General features: G+C 39.7%; 1 protein-coding gene across 1 annotated transcript in view; it reads right to left on the reverse strand.

The window, feature by feature from the left end:
* fut8b (fucosyltransferase 8b (alpha (1,6) fucosyltransferase)) overlaps positions 1-25,403 on the reverse strand; it is a 193,710-nt gene that overhangs the window by 132,606 nt on the left and 35,701 nt on the right. The window contains exon 2 of the mRNA XM_042504025.2: positions 8,980-9,028. The gene's annotated coding sequence lies outside the window, so the exon portion shown is untranslated. The remainder of the gene's footprint in view (positions 1-8,979; positions 9,029-25,403) is intronic.

The following is a 25,403-nucleotide window of genomic DNA, read 5'->3' on the forward strand; positions in this document are numbered from 1 at the left end:
CTGAAAATCCAGCAGGCCACAGCAGCATCTATACATGTAGATCTTCGTAATTAAAGTGTGTGTTGTGGTATACTGTGCGCATGGTTTTTACTCTGTGAAATCATTTGTTTTATTATGTGCATTCTGTAATCCTGTTTTATGTAAACTACCTCACCAGGGATACTGGGTATATACCTCGTGGTTAAATTATCTAGGGAAAGAAAGCAACACCTTATTGTGGGTAAAAATTAGATAAACATTGCAGTGAGATTCGTTTCTCTCTCTCTCTCATGGTTGTCATGCTTCCAGCAGGTGTCACTGAAACCTCAGCATCACTCTCACTGCAGTCTCCACAATACCTCTGTGTCCACAAATTTATCTTAGTCCATTATCACTGCACCACATCACCTCTATCATCATCATTAACATCATCCCTTTTCAGTTCATGTAGGAATGTGTCATGATGGCCTACTTACATCATTTATATATGGTACAAAGACAAAATGATTACTGAGGTGACAGAGAGGTAATATGTAGAGTATGTCATAAAAATTCGCATTCACAATTTGAAATGATCACACAGTACTGTACAGTGCAGAGCTAATGTTGCAGCTGTCCCCTTTTTATTGTTTCGGGCTACAGCTAAACATTATTTTCATAAGCAGTTTATCTAATGGCTTCTTCCCATAAAATGTAGCAAAATATTGAAAAATGCCCATTGCTTTTTTTCCCAGAGGCACAAGATGACTTTTGAATCCGCCCACTCCACTGAGTTTAATTTGAGGGATTCATCTAGCATTGTTACATGAAGCAGCGCTTTCTCAATAAAGATAAAAAATGTTTAGCTAGTGGACTCATGAGCCAATCAGCATCACAGACAGGTTTGCCGCTGTTGTAAAGCTGTTTTCAAATGGGGTGACAAAACCAATGAGAAGTTAAAACAACAATGTAGAGCACTATAAACAAGATAGATGCTGCTATCAAGACTGTTCTTAATTGACATGTCTTCAAATATAATCTGGCATTGTAGTTTGTTTTACTTTGCTCCAGCCCGCACTTAAAACCAAAGCAACAACCTCAAGGGCTGAAAAATTTAGCCAATGCTGAAGTTCCAAAAACTACAGTTTCTCCAATGGCCACTTGAGGCTGGCTCCAATTAAATCTCCATATATCCCCATCTTGAAACACCCAGCTTTACAGCAGACATATACATGTTTTCAGTCTGGCACAAAAAACAGTTTTGGTCTCTAATGCAAATTTCAGCATTCATGATAACATTTTATTAAGGCCTAAAGTTATGTATATTTAAAGGTGGGGCCACTTAAGCTGTCTGTGAAGCGTCACTACAGTCTTTGATTCTTTGAGTCACATCCACCCCTCACAGCTCCAACCTCTCATCCAAGTACAATATTGTCCAAAAAAACAAGAAGACAACGTCCGAAATGCCAAAATTAAGGATGTAAAACAGGCGTCCACAGACCAATTGGTGACGTCATGGTAGCTATGTCCGTTATTTATTGAGTATGGTTTGTATGCACATATAAGTGAATGTTCTGGCAGTTTGAAACTGATTAGCCATTGGTGAGTCTCTTAAAACATGTTTACCTTTTATATACTCTCCATAAGCTAATAATTAACATTGGCTTCATATGCGCAGTTTTATGGCACCAGAAATTGGTGGGAGCAGCCGATTAATATAGATCAAGTCTATTGAGTTTATGAGACACAATCAATAATTTGTCACTAATCACTAATCACTAAAGTCTATGTTGAAAATCCGCAAAACAAGTATGTTGCCTTGGTTATGCATCAGCATGGACTTCAAATGATGTTAGATTCAGGTGAAAGCTTCATTAGATCGAACCCCCCTCCCTCACAAAAATTGGTAAGTGGGCACAATGCCAGACTGAAGATGTTAACGTAGTGTGACGAGTTGGCAATTCTGTCTGATATTAAGCAAGGAGATAACATGACATCTCAAGAGTGTTTGTTTTGTCCTCATGACAGTCCACAACCAAAATAGATTTACTCTCAAAGTGAAGCTGCAACTTGTCACATTTGAGAAGTTGGAATTTGCTGCTTTTCTTAGTTTTATCTCAATTCATCATTGGATTTTGGACTGCTGGTCAGAGAAAACAAGCAATTAGAAGACACACCTTTGGCCTTGGGGAGATTAAGATTGACATTTTTAAAGATTTTCTGACAATTTGCTGACAAAATGATACAAAACAATCAATATAATATATCAGTTGATAATGTTATCTGCAGCCTTAATTGGAAACAATCGAAGTTCTCTCGCCCCTCGTGTATTAAGTAAGTGAAAGGCTGTACACGCTCGCTGTGTAGCCTGTCAGACATTTCACTACTCATTCACGAGGGCTCATTAATTTGACTGACTCATGGAAAGTTCCCAGCATTTGTTCATTTTCTATCCACACTTCCCAGCATTTGTTCATTTTCTATCCACACTCCCTGTCATTTTTAGTTTCACCTCTGTTGTGTCATTCACACCTTTATTTCTCATAAAAGCTGCTGAGTCACATGGCTGTTTTTGCACTGCTGAGTAAATATGGTGAATCACTCAGTTGCACACTGCTCCACAATACAAAGTCAAGAACAGAGAGTTCAAGTTTTCTGATGTGGTTTCAAGAGCTTTTTTGACATCTGCTCCCGAATTGCTCCTTCTGTACCTCTTCATGCTTGATGACAATACCTGTGTTTCCTGTCACAGGCTAGGTTAAATGACGAGCTCTTCCATAGCAATGCCTGACATTTAGACTTAATGAGGAAGTAAAGTGGTGCAACTATGAAACTCATCATAGCTACACTCTTTGAAAATGCCACCCATTGTAAAACAAGCACACAAGGTCAAGCCCTGTACATAAGGGCACTTTCAAATCAGGTCCTGTACTCAGCACCGAGACTTGTCTTGATGGGAAAGCCTTGTCACCTCGGCAAGAAAGATTGTGCTAAAGCACCATCTCATACTCAGCATGTCAAGTGGAGATTTAAATTGAATCCTGGTGGTTGCGACTGTCACAAAACTGCAGCCGTTAAAGAATGTGCTGAAGAGGAGCTGGCTGAGTGACTATTCTAATTTGTGAGATAGTGGGTTATCTGGGAGATCTCTTGCTGTAAATGGGAGGTGCAGCGGCACTGAATGGTTGGAGAGATATGGTTTATATTGCGAGTGCTGTGTGTGTGGCAGGTATCAGCTTTTACTGCATGCCTATGCAGGTTGTAGACCGTATGATAAAACTCCAGAGCATACAGAGAGTAGTGAGCAGTAGTGTGTGTTCATTTTAAAGGAACTTCAAAAAGCTCTGTGTTTAGTAAAGAAGGTGTGGAAGAATTAAGGGGAGCGACTTTGATTTTTAATCTTCTTTACAGTATTTGACACATTCTGTGGAAATATGAAGAGAAGCAAACACCCAAACAAAAAGAGCAGTTTCAACCACTAGCAGAGTTCAACATACTGCAACATACAAAAACACAAAAACAGGCAAAACACCCGCAAACAAAGAAAACATCTTAACCACTTCGACAACACAGATGTTGCATTTTGAAAAAAAGCTACAATTAAAATATATGCCAATAGCACTTTTTAAACAAATTGTTCAGAAGCTGTGGAGCCAAAGGAACCAAAACAAGAAACTAAATATGGAACTAGCTTTCACATTAACCTGTTTGGTTTGGTTTAGCTACATTTGCCCGATTGGTACACATCATTTGAGTTGGTGTGAAAGCTGTCTGTTGGAGTCTGACACAGACAGAATAAATGGACCAAGACCACTTACAGTACGCTCTCAGTCTGTCTCCAAGTGAAATCTGTCACAGTTTCTGGTGTGAAAGCAACTGACTCAACACTAGATTTTGTAACAGCAGACGTGATTTTAGCAAAACTTCAAAAGCTGAACTACTTATACATAAGTTTGTCTTAAACTGTTGAGGAAGTGAACTTATAATGGCAAATTAGTGTGTAATTTGGTAACCACAATAACATACGTGTATCAGCATGTAAGTGCAGGGATTTCCCCTGACCAATCACACACACCACAGCAGCTAACACTGCAGTCTGTTTCGTTTGTTTCTCTATGTTCACTGAGTCCATTAAAAAGTGTGTGACAAAAAATCCAAGTAAAAATCTCCTGGCACATGGCTGTACAAGAGGCATCTTTTTGTACCATCTCTATCTGTTAGTCATTATTTATAACATCCCCTGACCTGCTGTCAGTCACCCATTTCATCATCTGGGTCACACATTGGAAAAGTTTGGAGCTTTCTACCAGAATGTCCTTTCTGGCAGAAATCTATTCAAGTGAACCTATACCACAATCCTTTGCCTAAACCTAATCAAGCGGATTCTTGATGTGCTGATGTTGCAAGATGACATCACCACAACTGTCCATCAATGAGTTACCTGTCAGACTTTGTAACTTCATGTTCACTTGTTAAAGTCAGAGTGAACATGAGCTGGGACAGAACTGCGATGCAGCAATGTGTTTGTTTTTTTGTTTGTTTTTTTGTCTGGTCTTAACCAAATGTACTAAACCACAGGTGTGAGAGAGTCCTGAAAGTCTGCTTTGCATTTGTTAGCTGTGTCAGAGAAACTTTATACAAGTTGTAGCAGCTGCAAGTTTTGTGATTGATTAAATAGTGACCTTTGAAAAGTACTATCTTTCGATCTAAGAACTTGGATTGGCACTGGGAATATGGCTGAGGAACTAAATTTAGGATATAGCCACACAAAGACATTTTCGTTTTAAAACACGTAAGTATTTTTATGTTAATAAAAAATGTCCACACCACTCAGGCATATTTAAACCCCTTAAACAGACCTTTGAAAATGTAGTATTTAAGTCTGGATGCATGGCAATGGAGACTTTTAAAAACCAAGAAGCAGATACCCATGTTCACTTCCTGACTGGGTCTCATCAGCCACAATTTGCCAAGCCAAAACATTATAGCTATGCCTACATACATTTTGTGATGTCATCCTACATGGGGGTACTCCTTTCCCATCGCTATGGCTTCATCTGGCAATGAATATGCTCTGATTTGTCAAAATGTTTGCCTTGCAGTGACTCCCAATATGTTTTGTTGCCTTGACCACCTTGTACTTAAGTGTTGTTCCCAGTAACAATTCTACCTCATTGTCGGCTCAAACAAGAAAAATCTTTGGTCTCACTTTTCACCATCTACGTAGAATCTTTTTACACTAAGCAATAAACTGCAGAGTGGAGAATTCATTTGAAAATGTGGTTTTCAAAAGAAAATGCATTAGTGTGGATATAGTCTGACACTTGAGTGTTCAAAATGCAGATACGGTTTGTCGCTGAAATGGTTCCTCAGCCTCTGAAGTTCCTGTCATATCAGCCATATATGTTTTTTTGGTTATTGTAGATGTGGGCTAAAAGATAATTGTGTATGCAGTTCTCAAGTAAGTGTGCGTGCACTCAAGTGATGTCATGACGTTGGGAGGATGAGAAACAATGGTGGCAGGAGTAGGAAGTAGAGATCAGATATTGAAACTACAGGAGGGCAGTGCCAACAAGGCCCACAACAGGAGAGGAATGTGTACAGCATAAAAGTGAATGTAATATTGAGACAGTTCAGTCTGCTCCAGGGAACAGCCTGCTCTTTGAAGACTCACAGTAAACGTATTTCAAATTGAACCAACAAGGACTATATTGTTTTTATTGGAAAAGTAACCAGTGTGGGTAGAGATCTAATGCAGTATTTTTATCCCACAAAATGTTAAAACAAAAATCGACACAGGCGTTCCATGTTTGCCTCCTTTGGTTTCACACAATTTACTGATCAGTAGTGGTTGACGTTGCCAAAAAAGGACGTCTTGCTTGATGCGAACATGAATATACACAGCGCAGCTTGCGTAATATTCAAAAAATCTGCTTTGCAAATGAGTTATGGTGAAAAATATGCATTCACTGTGATTCTTCTGAGAAACACTGAATACACAAAACTACGTTTGTCTACAAGAAAACTTCAGAAGTAAATTTAAAGGCACCATCTGCTCCACCAGTATGAAAAACTATTAAAATCCCATTTTTTACTCACATCAGTCTTACATCTTACAACCAATATATACTCCAGACCAGAGAAGCAGAAACCATTCCTTTAAATCTGCAGCATTCATTGTACCAAACACCTTATTTCAGTGAGTAAGCCCGATGGCCAGCTGAGCCCGAGCGAACAGAAAATTAACTAAACTGCATTTGATTTTCTTCTGGCAGAGTACACAGACCTAAGAATAAACCCACTCATGAATAAATCCTTCCCCAGCTTATCACACAGACCATTCAGCAACCTAAAAACACTCTGAACTCCGCGACACTAAAGACAAACACGCCTAACAGCTTTAGACACAGAGAGAGAGACAGAGACACAGATGCCAAATTGACAGCCGATTGGCTTTGTGTTTCTTTCCTCCCCTCTATCTGCCTTCCGTTAATGATAACACACCCAGAGTGACAAGCATGGATGCAACGGTGGCCATGCTGGCTTCAGTCTGCTAACCAGCAGGACTGAAGACAGTGCATCTCTCCCATTGATAGCTATGTTAAAGAGGACGCAAAGTCGAATAATGACAAGCCCCCCCCACAGAAACACAAAGATAGAGAATGGGTATGATAATGGGTCTGGACTTTGATTTTGGTGCATCAGCAGAGGAAGCAAACAGCAGGATGATATTAAATTTATCAAAGAAAGTTGACCAACTTTCATTTCACTGTTATTTCATTCAGAGCCAAAAACAAGAACCCATAACTTCACATGATAAATGGACAAACACACACATCTATGCATCCTCCACCCCCCCAAAACAAAACAAATCCCCGGGGCCATATCACCGTGACTCAGCACAATGTGAGAGTATGTGGTGTAAGCGTATGCAAAGTCAGTGGAGGATGAAGCTGTAAAGATGTCGATGGCGGCCGTCATCGCGCCAGCCTCGTTTTGGCAAGGGCGTCTCCTCCCTCTGACAGAGGAGAGAGAGACCACTCAATAAAGCTGGAAGGCTATCCAGAGCCCAAATTGAGCCACATCCTGGCCTCTGACAAGATGAATTCACTTAATAATGAGCACATTTGGGATTTATGGGTAACGGCGTGGTGAGCCCCATCTCTCAACGGGCACGGGCTCTTAATTCCAGCCAAATCCACTGACTCACGCCCTCTCCGTGGTTGTTCACAGTCGTACAAACAGCACCTTCTCACTCTGCCTGCACTGCTCAGCAACAGTGATGGCAGTTCCTGCGATGAAGTCTGCCCTGCTCTATATTTGCAGATCACAGTGAGGGGGCCCTGTTGCCAAGAAGACAAGAACGTGGAAAATTTATTCGAAAGACTCTGGCAGAGAAATACCTCACTTCTGTTCTCACTTGCTAACTTTTCAACATTTCTCAGGTATCAGAAAAGTAGGATAGATAGAATACACATTTTCTAAATATAATCAAACATTGATTATACCCTCAGGAGTTGCTTTCGGCCTGGATAATGTTGTGTTCATGACCCAAAAATAAACAATTTCCCCCCTAAGGGAGTGGTTTCTCATTAAAACAGTTTAAGATACCTGACACTTAGTGGTGTTAAGCAGCATTTCCCAGCCAGGTGGTCAAAACCCCCCAAGGAATCGCAAGATAAAACTGAGAGGAAGCAAGATGATTAATAGGAGAGGGAAGCAGAGAAGTGCTTATGCCACACAAACTTAGATGAATCTTTATTTTCATGCTTTTTTCTAATCTAGAACTGGATTTCAACAGAAGTATGGACTCAACTATCGTTTGGGATTTTTCTAAAACTGGCGCCTAAATGATACTTTTATTATGGTACCTGTGTGTGAATGGTGCCTGAACTATCTGTCTTTTAAAAAATAAAGCACTAAATGACGATCAGTTACATTTTAAAAATGGCTTTTTAATTGCAAATTTAAACTTAAAATTGAAAATTTTCTTAGGTGTATTTGGCATAACCCTAAACAGTTTAAAGTATACTGAAAATGGATAAATACAAAACACTTTTAACTAATTCACCTGATAAAAACTTAGCCATACTACAATAATTTAACACTAAATAACAAAAACAGTAGTAATTACAGCAAAATAACTTTTGAGTTGAGACTGATAACTGTCTCTGTGTCTCCGGTTGTGCTGTTAGCCGGTGGCTTATTGGCACCCAACCCTAGATCCAACTGAACTTGAGACCTTTGACTTTACAATACTTGATACCTGTCCCCAACCACAAAGATTATGCTAGTAGTAGAACATCAGAGTATGCATAAGTTGTAGTGTGCAAAACAATATGGTTGAATTTCAGACTAAGACACAACTTCAAACTTTAGTCTACATTTAAAGTTACCCAAAGAATACTGTAGTAAGTCAAGGCTCATATTAGCATAGTTAACAAGCTTTTTATAGCTAATGTTAGCTTAACAGCTAGATAACTTTTTAAGAAACCTGTGTTAACCATAGACTGTATAAATAATGGACATTGCTACCGCGACGTCATCCATTGGTTTGTGGACGACCACTCTGAAGCCACAGTCATTGCCATCATGTTTTTTTGGAGCCAGAAGTGACCATATTTGGATGTTAGCGCTGTGGAGAAGTAAGGAACGGATCAGACTGGAAGCCAAGGACACTTTCGGCAGACATCCTGTCACTAAAGCGGCCCGCACTTAAATATGTGCAACTTTAGGCCTTCAAAAAAATGCAAACTGGTGACTTAATAATAAGAAAATTAACCCCACTTTACAGTTGTCATGAAGGAGGAAATTAGTTATAGCGACCAAAACCATTATTTGTACAAGGCGTCTATGGAGATTTTCTCGCTTTTGAAGCCAACCTCAAGTGGCCATTCAATGAATTGCAGTTTTTGGCACTTCCATGTTGGCCTCATTTTTCAGACTCAAGTTTGACGCTTGGTTTTAACAAACACTTGCCAATCCTGATTTGGGAATCGAGTGAAAAGACTTGAGACTTACTTGTAACTTGCAAAACAGTAACTTGGTCCCACCACTTCTTTTCAAGCCTCTGAAAAATAAAACAGAAAAGGAAAATGTATAAGGCTGACCCAGTAGTGACATTGGCTCATAGTTCAAGAGTTCAACCATTCTGCTCTCTTTCCTCGAGTTAACAGATTTCCCAGAGTGATGGTTTCCCGTTAAGTGGTCACAGCTGTGGGCTACAGCGTAGCTGACGTCCACTCTACTGAGATACCACGTGGAGACTGCAAGAGCTGTGATTGGCTACTTTTGTCTTTGAACAACAACTCTGTACAATCAACAATCAATTGTTCAAAGCAAAGACAACACTGAGGGAGGTGTGTAAGACTCACAAGTCTTATTCTTTTAAGTAAGGAACTTTTCGAAATGCTATTTCCACTGCAAGCTCCTGCTCAATGTGATAACCACATACCAAGACAACAAATGACAGAATGTAAACCTCTGCAATGACTGCACAGTCTCTTATTCAGAACTTACTCTATTTAACTTCAGTTATATAAGTACGTTGGAGCCCACCATCGCTCAGTATTACAAAGTAAATGAAAGCAGTAGACACATACTGTGGGGAATATAATTAAACTATGATGATACAGCCTGACTACACAAGATATATCCATCTAGTGCTGCTGTGGTGAAATCCGACACCGAGGTATAAATCAAAACTTTTGTCTTGGGTGCTTTTCCATTTACAATAAATCCAGCTTTAAATGTCAGCTTTTTCTTGACAAAAACAGTTTATCGATCTGCCCAGTACTTCTGTGCACCATCTCAGGCTATATAGTGAGTTGCCAGCTTTGATTTGATCTTGGTCCCTTTACAGGCACGGTTGTACCAGGCCTGGGAATGTCACTGTGATGACTGAATGACTTTGGGATGCTGTGCACAGTCATTGCACTTTTGTGTCATTTGTCAAAAAGTATTTCCAGCATGTTACTTTCCTGAAACTACAAATTGTCATTTTGACACTGTGTTGTGTAGGGGTTACACAAACAACATAGAGCATGTTAACTGACCCTTTGCTTAGCCACTGTCAAGTCGCTGGCAGTTAAAGAGAGGACCTGACAATCTGTCAAGCTTTCAGAATAAAGGATAATGCCATAAATGAATAAATAAGATTTTTTTATTCTTTCCACCAGGGAAACAGAAATTTACACAATAAAAAATAAAAGAACTGTTTTAAAGTGATTATGCCCTTCATTACACTACTTTTAAATGAGCACAAATTCAGTAATTCACATTTATGAAACCTTTGAAACAAACATCTTTCACTTGAAAAAGATCTTTTTAAGCCTTTTCACTATTTATATCATAATTCCCTCTCTATTATCTTTTTTATTTTGCTGTGAGAATATCAACAAATTAAGCAGATGTTTTCAAATTTTGAAGGGAGCTGCAGTATTTTTCGTTTTTCCAAAGCCAAAAATGCTGGAGGAGAGATATCAGATATGGATTTAACTGTGTGGAAGAACTCACTGCAGAATCCATTGAGGATCAACAAAAACCTTCTTGTTTGCGCCAACGTAAGATGCAAATTTATGTTATCTAGCTTAACAAGTTAGCAACCAAAGAGGGTTGAGATAAGTGATATGTTATTTATGTTAAATAAATTAAGGTGAGTATCTTATACCATTTCAGACAGTTTGAGCTTTAAACAAATGGAAAGGTAGGGTACTTTAGTTTTGCTAGCAAAGGTTAAAATATAAACCCAGCATATTAGACAACAACATTTAAACAATATTTTGACTTACTCTGCTGTTCCTGTATGTTTGTCCTTCACGTGAATGAGCCTTTTTCACTGTTCAGTTCATCCAGACTGTGTATGCTAGAATAAGCTAAGCTAATTTAACTCTCAAAGAAAAAGCCAATACGTGCACTTCTCAATAAAATACTGTACTTCTTCTTTAAAGGGTCACATGCCAAAAAGATTGGAAAGCCCTGACTATAAGGGAACTCTTTATCTTGCAGGCTGACCAACAAAAACTCACAACCAGATGCATTTCCTGCCTCTGCCTGACTTTGAGAAAAGATGTTAATATTGAAGGTGGAGAGGAGTGAGCAAGGAGGCCACAGCAGGATTCTTCAGTCATTATTGCAGCCCGGACAGATAGGATTGGTGTTTACTGCGAGCAGAGCATCTTCTTACTCATATCATTGCCCAGCAGGCTCCTTTCCTCTACAACCTCACCCCATGCTGCTATAAGGCAAAGCTCTGTGCTTTCCATAAGCCATGCATCAAACTGGTGAAAGGGAAAGGCACCAGAAATCATGCCTATATTCATACTGTGGGAATAAAATATATGCATTTTTACGGAATTTTATTTTTCATTTTTTGATTCAATGTGTAAGAGAGACACGACAGTCATACATATGACACACAAATCTGTTAAACAAACAACAAACAACAATAATATCGTCTCTGGCAACTGTAGCAAGTGTTAATTAAAATTATTATGAATGATGATAATAATAATAATAATAATAATAATAATAATAATAATAATAATAATAATAATAATAATAATAATAATAATAATAATAAGATGAAGAAGAAGAACAAGAAAAAAGAAGATAAAGAAGATGAAAAACACCAAGTGATAGATAGAGGTAAAAAAGGAGGGGAGGGCATATTGCGGGAGGATGGTGAGTAATTGTGAATTGTTAATAGAAAGTGTTTCATTACAAGCACATAATGAATTGGAGTCTTGATGAAGACCGCAGATGAAAGCTGCAGCTCAGTGTTGGCCCGGCTAAGTGTGGCTCACGCTGCCTTAACCATTGTAAATGAGTTCTTGCTCACAAAGGAAGGCTGCCCCACTGCTTGGCCTCGCCGGGCCCCGCCTCGCTCCACTGGCCCCTGGACTCGACACTCAGAGCCTTCTTTTTCCATTTTCAAATGCGGCCAGGAGCCAGTTGGCTTTATTGGAGTTTTTAAAAGCTATAGCCTCAAACATTCATCCTCTGTCTCAACACGTTCTAGACGGTTTCCCTTTTTCTCTCTGCCTCACTTCATCTTCATTTCTCGCTCACCTCCCCTCTCTACAGACGCTCTCTCTCGCTCTCTTCCGAAAACTTCTTTCCCATTCCCCCGTTCTCCTTTTTTCCCTTAATCCTTCATCTTATCCCCAAAGCTCACTCCAGTGGTTCAGTTTGGCCTAGCTTCTTCTAAACCCCTCTCATACAGACAATCAACACAGCCAACACAAATGCTGGTTTCAGCCATATTAAATTCTGCTCCTTCCTTCACTCGCACTGAAACAAAGTCCTCAGAGTACCGGGGGCTTGCTCTCATCTACTTACATTTAATTTAGGTTTCACAAAGTGATACAAACACATTCTGCCGTCTGACTCATGTCGAATGAAAGACCTGAGACTGGAGAGGCTGGCCTCAATTTTCTTCCCGTGCTTTATTATTATTCTGCTGGCGGCGTGTCCCAGGGCAAGGTTGTGGTCAGCGGCTCTGTGGTGCTCCAACAAAATAATTACAACAGACAAACGGAGAAACCTCAATCAATGGCAGACGAGATGCATTAGACACGGTTATCCTTTCAATTTGACTCACTTCTGTGCTTTTTTAAGAGCATGTGTGCTCATTCATTAGCGCACTTGAGACATTATTCAATGGATCCCACAACATCGGGGTGTTTTTGCTCTGATCCCAACCTAATTACCGCTGGAACTTGAAAGTGACACACGAGCACAGTTTGAGTCATACAGCCATATACACATATAAACAAAGTTCTAGCCAAATGAGACAGGATCTGTCCCCTGCAGAATTGCTTAGTGGGGTATTTCTATATCATTAGTGGGGGATATGTCCAAATTCTGCACAGAGGCATGTCATTTCCACCCGCCTAGGGAAATGAGCACATCTGTGGGGGGTTTGGGGCTCTCGGTGAGGCAAACAACGCAGCATCTGTGTTCTTGGAGATGCATATCCGCAACGAAAAGGGCCTGTTTCAAAACCCCAAATGAATCCCCTAAAAGGAGAGAGAAATTGGAATGCTATTTGTTGGATAAATTGGGAAGATAATTCACTTGGAAATTAGCTAAATGCAAGTCTGAATCAAAGCTTTGTAACTAATTTGGACTCTTAAGCCATCAGTAATATTATGCTGAGATAAATGGTTGCTATGGTTGCTTTTCAGCTTTCCATATTGTGTGTTTCATGGCGAGGGAGCCGTCTTGAAATGCTGTTGCTCTGACATGGAAATGAGCTGCTGCTGTCTAGCAAGGATTATTTAGACACAAAATGGCCTCTATTAGTTTGAGCCTGACACTAGTTTTTCTGTTCTCTCTGATTCAGACATTATTAGTGATGGTATTTTTCCTTCTCATTGTTTCAGTCATTATGTCATTTTCATAATCATCATCATAGTCCCCATTACATCATCTGCTCACTAACACCCTCCTGTTCATCAGCAACACTTCGTCATCATTATCATACAGAAAAGTATGGATGCGTAATAATGACACTGTCAAGTATCACAATATTGTGAGCCGAATTGTCCAATTAATTATGTAATGTTGTTTTGGGTCCTTTTAGAAGATACTTACACAAGAAAATGCTGAGAGAAAATCCCAAGTGACGTGGTTTTATAGACTAATCCCGGTTATAGGACTAAAAAAACAAGCCGCAATTAATGTGGTGGCATGTCACTTGTAAACCTTGATAGTAACTCTACTGCATTAAAAGGATTTCACTTTTAAAGTGTCCTGAGAACTAGATGAATCTGTGAGCTCATGCTTAATTTGCTCAAGCAGATCTGTCTGATTCCCCTTTGCTTTGACCAGTTTTACAGAAGATAAGGCCAAGGTCGGGCCAATGTTTGTTTAATATGGGGTCTAGGGCTGCCCTCTGATTTGAATTATCAGTCACAGATGAGGAAAGACTCTGCACCATAAGGCCCTGACATAACATTATCTGCTCTCTTCTGCTTAGAAGTGGTGAATTTACAGCTCACAGCAAGTTAATACGACAGTCTCTGGCATTTCTTTGATATCCAGTGTCAGCAAAAAATGTTTTCTATCCATATTTAACACTATTAGTTTGTTTACTATATTACATGAATGCCGCTGTCACATTTAACGTCTTGCTGAGCCCTGTTTAAACTTAAAAACGTTATATGAAAAAAAATAACAAATGGTCAGATATTCATATTTAATGGCCAAATTTTATTTAACTGTAAGTTTTGAACTGGCATAATTTTTGGCTCATGCACCCTCTTGCTGGGGACACGATGGTGAGCATAAACCTAGCTTGGTAAAGACGAGAGCTGTTGAGGCATTTTCAGGAACAACCAAGATAGCTACAGCTGATATGGAACTTTCTGCTCAAGTACGATTTTAAAATTCTGATAGAAAAAATGACAATCACAGACATATTAATGCTACACCATCACAGTTAATCAATGCACGGCGTAGTGTGTTTACATTTTTGTCCATTGCTAAGTCAGCGCTACATCATGTTTGGTTGCTCTGATTGATTATAGGTCTATTAAACTGCATGCAGAGGCATTTTGGTCAAGCTGTTCTCCTGCACTCTTCATATGTTTTCCTCGGTAAAGTGATGTACCAAATTTTGTACTTATCCCACATAATCAAGAGCCAGTAATTAATACAACCCACACAGTTAGGAAGGCTGTGACCAATCTGCTGATGGAGTAAAGACGGAAGTGTTCCTGTATGGAGGCAGGTTCGGGTGGTGGACGGGTCACAAAAAGCAGGACTTTCCCTAGAAAGCTGGTGTTCGGAGATCTGTGAACTCTCTTTCCCTAAACTTTACCACAGTAATTTTACTTGCCTAAACTCAACCAACGTAACCTCACTCTAAGTACTTACTTTAGGTTCATGATATAATGTCATTTCTGGAGTGCTAATTCGTACAGAATCATACTGTGTTAATAACTATTTTGTTACTGTTTCACTGTTAAGACTGTCAAATTCCAGAGACAGTAGCTCAGAAAATATTACTATTAGATAAAACACTGAGATTTCCAGAGGTCAGTGAAGTAAGCATGAGTTGTCAGTTTAGACACTGTGAAGCCTCTGTCATGTCAGCTGCCTATGACAGTGAGCCATGAGAGAAAGCACACCTGTACTTGTCTGGGAGCTAAGGAGGGGATGTTATTGTTGTCCTTGCAGGAAGACAGGGAAAGTTAGTCTTGGATGCGGGAGGCTAAGTTAGGGGCAGGTACAGATTCTTAGAGGTAGGCTGTTTATTGTGCTGGCATTGGTTGTGGCGTACAGTAACCCGTGTTCAGGGTAAAAATCAAGCTGCAACAACTTATTGAGAGACGTTATAATACGAACCACTGAGTGTATTATCATAGGATTTCATACAAACTGTTATATGAGGGTACATTATTTTGATCTATGGCTATTGATAACATTGTTGATAACAACAAACAGAGAGTTCAGAAAAATCCAGATTTACAAGTTGGTTTGGCGATTACATGCTACTTTTTAAATGCTTCAACAAGAGATCTGGTACAAAACCAGCATGTGTTGATGATATTGTCAAAATGCAGTTGACAAAAAGGTATATAAAATTTTGACTTCTTACAGTAATTCAGTTTAAATGAACACCTAAAAACTTTTCATACACAACTTATCCGTTGCTTTGTATCGCGTTGCCAGACTAATCTCTATACTTTTTTTTAGCAGTGTGTCAGCACTGGAAAAAGGTCTGGCTGAACCCATAATACCTCTCTATGCGTTGTCTGTATTTCTTTAAACCAGTCACAGTTATCTTAGGTGGCGCTTAGCCCAGGATACAGTGACAGTACCCCTGCAAAATAATGTCAGAGGATAACAGAAGGGAAGAATTCTGTCTGAAATGGGCGGCTAATCGCAGGCGTATACAAACAGTGTCTGTCCTGTGAGTCAGCATGTCCACATCTCAACAATAAACTTCAACTTTGGAAAAAACAGAAAACAAAATACACAAACTCCATTAAGTCATTTTCCATTCAAAATAATAAAATAATAAAATAATCTCCATGATATCCTTAAGCTACATCTATAAAGATGAGCTCTGCTGCAAACATATCACAGTTCCTTGTGGAGAACTACACTCTTTCATATGTTGTTTTTTATTAAGTGATCTACTTATAATCGTGTTTAATCTGATTACACTGCAAGAAGTCATTAAATGCAAGTTTGTTGATTCATAACATAAGCTAGCAGGTTCTATGTAATGCTGGCTGGGTCTTAATTACAGCAATTTGACAATGTTGTTGTAGCAGTCAGACAAAAGTGATAATTTTTCGCCTAAAGCTAAAACGACCTCAGACTTCAGTTTTTTTTTAATGACTAAGCAACATCCAAATTCACATAGGTTTCCTTGATCTGACAGAGGGAGCGATTGCCAACAGTGATCAAGCCACGAGAGAGAGAGAGAGAGCAAAGCACAAAAATCAGACAGGAGATTATTCCATAGCCAAACGGGCAGAGATATTTACTGTTTCTCTTACTCGGATGTAACAATCTAATAGGGTTTAGGAACTGTGTAAAGCTGAACTATACAGTATGTCATGTGGCCAGAAAAAGGCCAACACTTAAGCCATGGCAGGATATACCAGTCCCAGACATTACTTTGTCTGATACAGATATCTGATATTATCACTGACTGAAAGCGTTAGAAATACACAGAAGAAAACACACTGCCTCCTCTCTCATCACTGCAGTCACGCTTGTGTCAAATCCCCAAAATACCAAGGTGAGGAATAAACCCATACTGTATGAGCCAGGCAAACATTTGACTCCTCAAAATAACCCTGGTCTTATTAAAAAAACCTTAACACCTTCCTTATCGGTCTTCCTAAACTTATTTGACATCATTATTACAGACAGTGTATCATTATCTTCATCAATCTTATAATGATCATTACCATTATTGTCATTATCATAAATTTGAGGTGTGGGTGGTGTTGGAGAGACCTCTGTATGCTGCCATATCGGCAGAGTAATAGTGAGAAGTGTATTGGAAAAGGAGGATGTGCATCAATAATGGGATTCTGCTTTTTAAGTGAAGTGCTAGGGCCAAAATCCAATGACAATGTTGTAATGAAAATGTGAAAAGGTAGCAAATGGAAACAAAGCCAGACAAAATACTCAGAGGGCTTGGAGATACAGATTCTTTTGACAGGACAGCTTCAGCATAAAAGGGGGAGAGAGGGCTTGATTTGAAATCGAATCTGTGGCCGCTGCGGCAAGGACATAGCCTTTGCACATAGGGCGCCCGCTCTACCAGATAAGCTAGTGGGCACCCCAGTAGTACACAGATTCAACGTGGCTATATATACCAGGGCAGAGTTAATACAGCTGAACCCAGTTACTTAGGAGAGGTGAGAAGTGTCAAGTTGAAATGGCTGCACACATACAAGGATTTGATTGGACGTGACTTTTAGCTGGTTGCCAAACAGCTGACGAATGAGGCGGTGTTTGTGAAACATGGTTGAAACAGTTAGCTAATGGTAAATGGAGTTGCACTTGTATGGTACCTCTCCAGTCTTTTGACCACTGAAAGCGCATTTACACAATATGTCACATTCACCCTTTCACACAAACCTTCACGCTGCTGGCCGAGGCTACCATACAAGGCGCCACCTGCTACTCACACACCAATGAAACAGCCATCGGGGGCAATTTGGGTTCAGTATCTGGCCCAAGGATAATTTCACATGTTGACTGGAGAAGCTGGGGATCGAACCAATACAATCGGCCTTTACATGACATTACCATCAAATTCGATCTTGTGGTCAGAGAAGGGGAGAGCCGTACTGCATCACGGTTATAACATGCATGTTGTTTTTTTTGCTATGTAGATGACATTTTGACATCACCATGTCGACATGTGTCCAGTACAACAGTAAACACCCTTGATGTTGTATGTCAAAGATGCATTCACTCAGAGGGGAATAGTGGCTGGAAAACAAGTTTAGCACAAATTAAGTACATATTAGAGTGGATCTAGTGGTATTTCTTTTTTTTTTATAATTTAATGTGTGTGGAGCTAAAATCCACACAGTCTGCATTTATCTTTTTTATCAGTAGCATAGTTTTCAAGCTAGTTCTGGTCTGTAATGAGCACCAAAGCATGGGCACAACCAGCAGCTCATTTGGAGCATGTATTTTATTTGAAACTGCTTAGATTTGCAAGCACTGATTATTGTTAATATGTGATGAATATATGATTGGACTGTGAGGCTATAGCATAAACTGTAAAGCTTAGTGACTGTTGTCATCTGTTGTCTGTTTCTGTCACTGTTGTCAACTTTGCATTAAAAATTACTTAACTGAGCGAATGAGTTAATGAGAACTGTCATAAACATTCATAAAGACTCCTTCATGTCTATGACAGATTATATGTCATGGTTATGACAGCATCATGTCAGCACACCCCTTTAAATAAAGTGTTACCATAGTGACAAATGCTACAATTGTGGCAATTGTCTATTGTAATCTAAATGCTAACAAGATAAGCAGAGGACAATAAAAGTAACCTTTGAAATATCATATTAAAGACTAAGTTCACCCATATACAGACATTTATGTTTTGTGACCAAGAAGCATTTTGGTTTTATTTATCCAGGTTTCAAAATGTCAGCCTATTAGATTGAGTGACACAGTGACACTGTTTCCTAAACACATCACGCAGCTGTTTTTCAATGCACCTCATGTCTATTGTATTGAGGTGGAGGCAGAAATCTCAGATAAGGATATGTTAGAATAAGAAAAATAAAAATTGAGAAAATGTGTTTGTTTTCTCAATTTTTTCTCAATTTTTAGTTAATTTTGGGTGAACTGACCCTTTAATATGTAACGGAACAAGGTTTTTAATCCTCCTCCATTAACACTGTTAGCTTCATTGTTCCCATCTCTTTTAACTTCATCATGATCATCGTTCGGTGCTCATCAGCAGCCTTTCATCCTCTGCTTTTCATTGTGTCCTCGGGCTCTCCATCATCATCACCACCATCGGTATTGCCTCTCATAGTCTGCAGAGGCGCCGAGAAATGAAATGATTTTCCTGCACCATGTAACAAGGATAGTGGTGGAAATGTCAGAGTAAATAGCCCGCAGTAGAAAGAGAACAAAACAAACAGAGGCGATAGCAAGTTTGATCTGCTATTTATGAGAAAGCGGAAAAACAAAGCAGGACTATGAAATCGATAGCTTCCTAAATCACCTAAGAGAGGGTTAGCAGAGGCTCCTGGGCAGCCCTCCAGCTCAGGGCCTGGCAGTTTATGGATCCTCTGCTATATACACACGCACACACACACACACACACACACACACACACACACACACACACACACGACTACCAAATCCTAAAAACACATATCTTCACGTCTCTCAAGTAAACACACACCCACGTTAAAAAAAATAAGATGCATACCTCCTTTTCCCCTCTCTCACAGAAAACTCACCCACACACACATACAGTAATCCCCTTTTGTGTCACACACACACTGACATCCCATAAACAAAATCTGGAAAGCATGTCTCTCTCACACACACATGCAAATACACATATTCACACATTGACACCCAAACGCACTCAACCCCACTTTCACACTGAAAATCATAAATAAACAACTTTGCTCTATCCTTTCTCTGTCACACACAAACATGCTCATACTCACCCACATGAAATCACGAATGCACACCTTTACTCCTCACACACACACACACACACACACACACACACAGACACGCACACATGCGGTCCTCCAGCTTGCACAGAAACACAAAACACTGCTGAGATTGAGTCAATGCAGTAAAAAAAAAAATTAAGTTCCGCCTAGAAACTATATTACACTCATATATTTAGGTAAAAGCTGTGTATTGAAATATGACATGGGGGAGGGGTTGTAAATACACAGTAATACTGCAGTGTGGAGATATACTGAGCAAATAAAAATGATGTATTCAAGTTTTGATTGTAAGGTGCGCTTGTGCACTGTGTACTCACATCCCAGCTATAAATAGCTAAACTGCAGTGTTTCCGCCCCTAAATTACCCTTACTGCCACGCTCTAACGCTGCGTTAGTGTGAAAGTGGGCAGAATAAGCACAAAGTCAATGAGTTTTTTTCATTAGGGAGAAATGCACTAATCACGTCTAGCTCATTCTTTGTTGTCTGTGTTTGAAGTCGTGCTGTTTCGTTTGTTACAACACCTACTCTCTGACTCCGCTGAGAGTTGCCTTTCTGTTGTTTTTTTTTACAGCGGCGCTGCTCACTCAACACAACCGGTGTCACGGAGTGGTTGAGGTGAACGCCTGGTCAGCTAAGTATAGGCCCTCCACCAGGGGGAAACGCTTGGTTTGTATTTGCAGGCTCATCTGCATGCATACATTATCATGATCAGGGCTGACACGCAACCGGCGAATGCTTCCACACTCCCTCCGCAGGTGGTAATTACAGCCACAGCACTTGTTACGTCCCAGAGAGACCGGACGAGAGTGACAGGTTAGAGAAGGATAGAGGGATGAAATGAGGCAGGGTGACAATGAGGAAATGACAGACGAGAGGAAGTGAAGAGACGCGGTGTCAGAGGGAGAAGGGAGGAGAGTCATACTGCCAGATAAACAAAGGCGGAGGCGAGATATTTGTTGAGCTGAAGGGATGCTGGGGAAAAAAGGCGAGAAGCTGTGTCTGTATCCTGCATAATATACTGTAGGCTGTCATATCTGTGTGAGGGCCCCGCTGGTATAAGTGCAACCATGAATAGGGAGAGGGGGATGATGAGGGAGAGAGTGCGGAGGCCAGAGCTGTTTTCTCCTGGGCAGGAGGCACGATGTGAATACCTAATCAATAGCCATCAGGACTCAAGAGGATTTACTGTCCTGTGCTGCAGGACCCAGACACCCCAAGGCAAGCCGAGCATTCAGACCAGAGCAATGGAGCATGAACGCTCAAGCACAGAGAGGCCGCTGTGATACAAACACACAGGAGGGTTTACAGGGGGTGGAAAGGACAATCGACTTCATTTTTTTTTCGAATGCTGTCCCCAGACGGCATGAGATGTGACGTGCTGCATACAGCTGCAAGGTTTTGAGTTACAACCAATGTCCTTCAATTTTTTGAACCCTTCTGAATACAAATCTTGTCACCCAGCCGACATACCAACAACCTCAGCACTCCACTGTGATGCAAAATGGTATTTTTTGAGACATATGCATGTTTATGTCACTATATGTAAATAGTAAATGGACTGTGCTTGTACAGCACTTTTCTAGTCTTTTTTTGGACCACTTTCACACTACATGTCACACTCATCCATTCACACACACATTCACACATTGGTGGCTGAGGCTACCGTCTATGGTGCCACCTGCTACTCAGGAACCACTTACACAATTGTAGTAAGCTGTAAATTATTAATTTACCCCAATGCTAAGATTATTTAACCAAATTATTTCTTAAAACCTTAAAAATCCAGTGTGTAGGATTTGGCATCGAGCAGTGAGGTTGCAGAACTAACACTTCTCCCAATTTCAAAGCATGTAGGACAAAACATGAATGGCCCCATCTAGAGTTTGATTTGTCCCTTCTGGGCTATGATGGAAAAACATGGCGGACTCTGTGGGAGAGGACCTGCTTTGTATGTAGGTATAACATCACAGGGCTGATAGCTCCCCAACAGTGAAGCCAAAACATCTGGATCGCCCCCTGGTGTCTGGCTGCAGTATAGGTCTTAAGCCCTGCCCCCTCCATGTTAGTGAATGGGCAATGGGCCAGACTAAAAACTCAATTACACTTCAGATAAATTAAAAAATGTCATTTAAAGTAGTTCTTATCATGCTGCTGTATGTTCAAGTGATCGTTTTTCTGTTAAGTTTGATTTTAATTAGTCATTTAATGCCATAAAATGGGGATTTTACATCATGATTGACAACTGTGTTAGCCAATCGGGGTGCTTGCATTCAGTGGCGCTGCTCACAATTGGTCGGACGGGTATATGTGTTGGAATCTTGATACTGTGGAGATCACTACTGCGCAGAATCTGGCTCCTAATGAGGTCATCAGAGTAAGATTGCAGCAGCTGTACCCGGTATATTTCAGCTTCACTTCTGAACAGTGGAGGTAAGTGGAGACACATCGTCCATCTTTATATACAGTCTGTAGTTTAAACAGCTTATTCTAAGGTAACTTAAACAATGATTCTATACATTAATGGAAACACAGCTATGAATATTTTATTCCATTTCTGCCAATAGATGCACCAAAATCTACTGGACCTTTAAAGGTACTCAAAAGTGTGTTTTTGACCACCGTGAAAGCATTTTTGATCATAGAGGAATTTTTGATTCTGTGTCTCATGACACCTCTTCCTAACATACAGCGAACTAGAAAACTGTGGTGAACGGAGCACAGAAAATGGTCCAGATGTACTATGAGTGACACAACATGTAGGGAGCCTATCAAACGCTGATCACGCTTGAGGAACAGCTTGGTGTTGTTCTGGAAATAGGTTGGAAGTTCGCCAAAGTTCACAAAAACAGAGCAGTTTTACAAGCAGCTGGCACATCGCTTAGCATGTTCGCTGATGCACGGAGCAGGTTATGACATCTTTATTGGGAAAAAAACTGAAACAATCTGATGTTTCAGTTAAGAAGAGGTGTAAGACCTGATCAGACAGAGAGCATTTTAGCAGCTTTTTTCAGTGGTTTCGAGTGAAGCATTTTCTTCAGGGCTTTTGTGTTGTTGAGCCCATGTTTTTATACTCTATGTGCCTTATGTTTTTGCAAGAGTGGGCTGTAGGCCTTGAATTAAAAAAAAATACTTTAACTTTGAATGACGGCATCGGCGTTTTTTCCCATTGTCTAATCAGATGAATTAGAGGTGAGCTTTTATTGAAGGCAGTGAGAAGTTATAGGGAACATTGTGTTCAGCTGACATTCGCTCACTGTCAGTGTTGCTCTATTTGACAAGCTGCAGACATATCTAAACAAACTGTTGCCTTAACTACTAACTAACGTTTCCAGACCCCAAAATGCCCCCTGTCTGTCCATTTTTTAATGCAGACTTTAGGGTACCGATCTGCGAGTTTACTCTGCAGAAAAATAGCGGTTAAGGACGGGTGATTCAGTGGTTGCCTCGTGTTGTTTCACAGACTAAAATTATACTGAATGTTCAACTTTACATTTATTCACATTAATGCTAGGAGTCAGCTGCCAGGAGATGTTGGAAAATCATGACAACACAACATCAGCACGGTGAGATCACACACCTTGTGAGACTCACGCTGAGTATGGCATCACTCTAGGGTCAAAACAGTGTAACAGCACAGGTCTGTCTGATTGGAGCAACAAAAAAAAGCTTGCACCTTTCTGGGTTCTGTCTTATAAAGCTCTATGAATGTTTAATTTGAATGTTGACCTGACAAGCATCAGTGTCCTTTGCAACTTGGTGATGCCACACACACTTTGTCTGACTCTTGTCTGGTGATGTGATGATATGAGGATCTGAATGATGTGCGACGGAAACTGTACATTTTTGGTATGTCTTTGTCTATACACACATACTAAGTCAAAGGCTTCTCTGATATCAGATTTGTGTTGTAATTTGTATATGTAGGCTGATTGGTGACAAGAAGTAGCTGCAAGGAAATGCCAAAGATATTTTTTGGGCAGTGGAGTAATGAAATACTACTTATTTAATGTACTGAAGTATTTTTTTGTAATATCTGTTTTCAACTCACTTTTACTTAACTACATTTCCCCTTCGCATTTTAGTAACCTACTACAAAACAGAGAAGGAACTGAGCAAGGACGGAGGAGGTGGAAGGACTTATGGAGGAATGGGAGGAAAAGAAAAACAATTTTAAGCACGAAATCCAGTTAAGTTACAAAAAAATCTTGTTTTTTTCAAATATCATGTAGCTTCCAATCTTCAGGTGGTGTATATTACAAAGAAATAGACTTTGTAATCCTCAAAGTTCTGACTGCTTGCTTTTTAATTAACAGCATTTAACTGTACTTTTACTTTCAATACTTCAGTGCATTTAATATGACAAAATTACTTTTGATACTTAAGTACAGTATATATCAGATCCATTAAGGATTTTACTCAAGTAATATTCTTATAGGTAACTACTACCATAGTCATTTTCTGTTAAGATATCTATGCTTTTACTCATGGCTTTCATGTACTTCATCCTCCACTGGTTTTAGATAAAGTCACATTTATTGTTAATGTTGATGTCCTACGCCTTATAGGTGACTTGAATGACACATTTCAAACTTTCATCATAACACTGATATCTGTATCAACCTCAAAAATCCAGTATTAGACTTCGTAGGGTTAGTATGAGAGCAAGGCTGTCATTTCTCTTGGTAAATGACACCTAACACACCTAAGTTAACGGCAGTTTGAATTTATAATACTATAGCAGGGCTGGGGAGTTATGTGTGATCAGATCTGTAATCTGACAGTGCAACACAGGCAGCATTAATCAGTTGATACGTAGGATGTCAGAAAGTGTGGTACCTCTTGCCTGAAGGTAAAACTTGAGAAGCTTAAATAACAGGATTACAGCATACTGCGAAAGGTTGATCAGGGTTAAAATTCTTTGCAAAAACATCTAATTGAAAGATCTGATATATCTGGCGATAAGGTGCCTGACAACAAAACAAGAATAGATGGCACATCTAAGTCTGTCTTTAAGATCATATTTGTGCATTGTGTTTGTTTTATATAATTTTACCCATATCAAATGGATTTTGAGCTTTATAGTGACAGCACAGAATTTTAAACACTCAAATCATACAACAGTCCAGTGATGTGAAGATTCAACAGTCACAGATTTGAATATTTTTTCAAATCTATATTTGTAACTAAATGCATTGTCGCTGTTCCCCAATATCCTGTGCAGGAGGGAGTGATTTATTTATTCAAAATGTTTTAGGACAGAAGTTGTGACTCCAGATTTCATCATAAAGCCTCTTTGCATTTCTCATGTCAGTATTGAGTGTGTTAAGACAAGCTGCTGTTCGTGATCAGGGTAGCAAGGACATTGTAATCAATAAGTTACTCCATGCATGCAGATGTTTTAAACCAGAAACTATAACAGCTATAATGAATACTTCACCCACAAATAAACATTTGTATATCAAATACTCATCCCTGTCACGCTGAATTCGTTAAGAAAACATTTTTTCTTGCAGGCCTCCACAGTGAGCGAAGAATCCAAAAACAGATAAAACAGACTTCTTGATGAATTTCAGTAAAAAACACATGCTTTTTCATTAAAACTTTACTATTCAAAACACCTTCGCACAAAAAGATGCATGCATAGATGACAAGTGCGTTTGAACTCTGCTAAATGGAATGCATGAGGAGCGTCAAATGCATGTGCTTGCCTGTGTGAAAGTGTTTTGAATAGTAGTTAATAGTTA

Source organism: Plectropomus leopardus, chromosome 16, assembly GCF_026936395.1.
Source record: "Plectropomus leopardus strain MGB_pleo_1.0 chromosome 16, ASM2693639v1, whole genome shotgun sequence".
NCBI lineage: Eukaryota > Metazoa > Chordata > Actinopteri > Perciformes > Serranidae > Plectropomus > Plectropomus leopardus.